Source organism: Mandrillus leucophaeus, unplaced genomic scaffold (genome assembly GCF_000951045.1).
Source record: "Mandrillus leucophaeus isolate KB7577 unplaced genomic scaffold, Mleu.le_1.0 Scaffold996, whole genome shotgun sequence".
NCBI lineage: Eukaryota > Metazoa > Chordata > Mammalia > Primates > Cercopithecidae > Mandrillus > Mandrillus leucophaeus.
Window position 1 is genome coordinate 882,215 of NW_012110874.1, and position 4,182 is coordinate 886,396.

The following is a 4,182-nucleotide window of genomic DNA, read 5'->3' on the forward strand; positions in this document are numbered from 1 at the left end:
TAAAGGTTATGTATTTTATAATTTTTATGTCTTTTTTATATAAAAAGGAAAACTCAAGCACAGAAAGGTTAAGAAAGGTGTTCAAAGTCACATAGATACTTAATGTTACAACCAGCATCTAAACTAAGGATCTTACGGTACATAAGAATGACTTCACGTGCCTATACTCTTAACCATCACTCTGTATTACCACTATTTTGTCTAACTTGTATCCATTGTTTTTAAACAGTAAATAAATAAAAAATACTACCAATGACATCTCCTGTTTGATGACTTCTCATGGAAAAGAAGGTTTAAAAATATTTGTGTGTGTGTGTGTGTGTGTGTGTGTGGTGGTGGTGGTGGTGGTGGTGGTGTTATTACAATAACCTGACCCTTATCTACTGGGTTTATAAAATCAAACATTGAGCTCTACTTAGGGATTTAAGAGCCTATTCTTCATCTTTTCTAAGCTTGGAAATAAAATGTTTCCTTCTCTTTCCCTTACAGGGGTAAGAGGTGGCCTTTTTACTAATCTCCAAGAGCGCTTGTGAATTAATTCAAACCTGGTAAAACCTTTCATTTGAAAGAATCAAGGTTGTTATGTTATGGGACCTCTGTTAAAGAAACAGAGGCTTTGAAGGCGCTTCCCTGTCTTCGCAAGTTATTTATTCTCAGGAAGAGAACATCAAAACTGCTCCAATTCCCTTCAGAAAAAGTGCTTATTTTATGTGTTTTATTTTGAGAACCAATCTGCCAAAATGACTTTAATCTTCTGAATCATTCTTAAAAACTTTAAAGAATTAAATTCTAAAATATTCTCTTTGAAAAAGAAAAGAGAATGAAGTGACAGTTCAACTGGGCCATCAAGGAACCCTTCAAATGGGACACTCAGGGAGACAAATGAGAAATATGGTATAATTAAAACTTTACTGATCTTCCTAAAAGTGGTCCTTTAACTTCCAGAGTTTGCAAATTTTCATTTAAAAATGAACATAACCAAAGAATTGAAATAAGATTTTTTTTAAAAAGACAGTCAGTTAAAACTCATATTTAAACAAATTTCCCAAGCTCTGGGGCAGTTATTTTTCTGTGTGAATTATTTATTTTATTTTTCCTTTGAATGACAAAAATTTCCACATTCCTACTTTGAAATTGTGAGAAAAACATGAATGCTTCTGTTTTATGCTAAATGAAACCAAAAGGTAACTACAGACTTTCAATTTTTAACACTACATACTCCCTTACAGTTATGTCAAGTGTTTTCTGCAATAAATTATATTCCTTCCAAAATTGAAAAGTACTACCATCTCCTGGGTATTCATGAAAGTTGCATAAATGACTAAAGTATTCGTTGTAACAACTCCCAATATGTTAAATATAAACTTGTTGATTCCTCCTCCTCTGGGAGCTCTCATCCCAGTTAGCAAGAAGCCACAATGAAAAACCTGTGTTGAGACTTCCCCAACTTTTTCAATCAGCCTGTAAAATAAAGTGGAATGGTTTCACCAGTTTTAACTAAACACTTCCAAGTAAATCAGAGTATAAAATGATCGTTTTTAATCCCAAGACATTTTCAGGTCATGTAAAAAATGTTTGTCAAATATAATTGTTCTCTGTCCCTTTTTAAACATCATGGTGTTTGGCTTTGAAATGGATTTGACTAAAATTGACAGTACACAGCAATTTATATGTAGATTCCAAAATGGGAGTACAAAGACCCAGAACCTCAAAGAGAGCCTGCAAAACATAATTATAAACTGGAATAGGGAGTATCCTCAGTTTCTGCAGTCTACCTAGAGATAGTACTAAGTAGGACTATAGTATAGGATATTGTAAATATTCAAAAAACTACTCCTGGAAATGCACTTCTATTTCTAAGCTGCCTTTTCCCACTAAGGAAGCAATCTTTGCTCTTCAGGCATAAATTATGTATATAAAAATAATACTCCTGTATTATGTGTGCTGTATAAAATACACTACACACACACACACACACACACACATTGTTTCTCTGTATCCACAAAGAATTGCTTTCAGGACCACCCCAGATACAAAAATCTGCAGATGCTCATGTCCTTTACATAAAATGATGTATGTAGTACTTGCATATAACCTACATAGTTCAAATCGTATCTAAATTACCTATAATACCTAATACAATGTAAAAGGTATCTAGATAATTGTTATACTATATTTTTTATTTGTATTTTTTATTGTTGCATTATGTTGTATTAATTTTTTGAATGTTTTTGGTCATGTTTTACAGATCTGGAACCCACAGGTATGAAGTGTGAAGCTGTATAAATGCAAAATTTAGAACAAAATTATTTGTGATCGATATTATTAATCCCATCTCCAGATGGGGAATCCAAGGCTCAGTAATAATAAATTGTCTAAAGGAATGTAATTAGTAAATGTTAGACCTGGATGCAAAGTTAATCCTTTACAGTTGAAATTCTATGCACTTTCCAGTATAGCAGTGAAGAAAAACTATCTTAGACTTACTAGTTTTAAAGACATGTTGATACGAAGAGGCAACTGAGAAGATTTCAGAAATAGAGTTAAAATACTAAAATGTCATACTTAGGGGTTGCCACTGCTGAAATGTCCTTGTAAAAGCCACCTTTTTCTACATCCTCACCAATCAGACCTGCAGTCTAAAGTGATTGCACAGAAAGGTGAAGGAGGTAAATCAATTCTTAAAACAAACCACAGGTGAAACTATACAAATGACTACTTTCAAAGGTTAATTATCTCTCCTGGGGAAAGACTAGAATCCCAGAAGGAATTTGGAAACCCTAATATATCATGGATTAAATTCATGCCTTCTGAAACTGCAGTGATTTTCTCCACCCAAAGATAAGCTAAATGGAAGAACACGAGAAGAGACAAAAATAGAAACCGGATTTACCAATTTTTTAAAAAATAAAAAGATTGACTCTGCAAGCTTTTTACTTAATCATCTCCCATTGACAAACGTAAAGCTGTTAAAGTGTTGCAATGGGAGTCATGTTCAAAGATTTACAAATAAGTCCTGGTTTCAAGGCATATCATATATTTCACATCATTCATGCTCTTCACTGTCAGAAGTTGTATTCTCATCTATTCGATCATCAGCTGGATGATATTTATTGCTCAGAAGTCAATCATCCTTCAGCCATTGTTCCCTTTAGAACACTTACAAACATCTTTCCTAGCTGGCCGAAAAGAAAGAGATCTAAAAGATTTGAAAAAAAAAAAATGCTGGAGAGGCGATGTATTTGAAATTATACCAACAGTTTGACAATTCATAAATTTGTGTGAAATAATTCTAGTAGTGTCCAAGATGAAGTAAGTTTACTACAGCTTATAACTTGCCATGATAATAACTAAAACTCTGGATGGAATGCAAAAAGAAACAATGCAAAGACTTTAAAAAATAGGCTGTAACAGACAGATGGGGTAGGAAAGTCAAAAATTGAATAAAGTCCAGTATGGCAGCGACTTAGTAGGGTTTTTTCCTTCTTTATCTCTGACATTTGATCTGAAAGCAAGCTGAGACCAAGAACTTCACAGAGAGCATGGGTAGCACATTCTCTTAAAGAAATTATATTTTTAAAGCAAAGGAAATGGGAAAAGGAAGTTCTTCAGCTACAGAATGCAGAAGAAAGCTGGTGGGTTGGTTGTTTTTTCTTTCTTTTATTTGGTTTTTGTTTCTTCCCTAAACCTGCTTTGAGTTCAGTCCAGTTGTTCTGTTACAGTAGCATAGACACCTCAAACTTTAAGGGAAATGTATCACTCATATACTGCTGATGGAAATGCAAAATACTACAAACACTCTGGAAAGCAGTAGAGCAGTTTCCCATTAAATTAAATATGTGCTTAACAAAAAACTCGACATTTTCACTATAGAAATGAAAACATGTGTTTACACAAAAATTTGTAGAGGAATATTTATAGTGTCTTTATTCACAATGGGCCCAGATTACAATTCAAATATCCTTCAAAATAAAAAGTGTGGTACATCCATGTTAAGAATACCACTCAGCAATAAAACAAGAAAAAGGTAGTAATACATGCAACAAGTTGGATGGATCTCAAGGGAATTATGCTGAGTGAAAAAAACAATCTCGAATTGTCACAAACTATATGGTTCCACTTATGTCACATTTCTTCAATGACAAATTATAGAAATAGCGAATAGATTAGTAGTTGATAGAG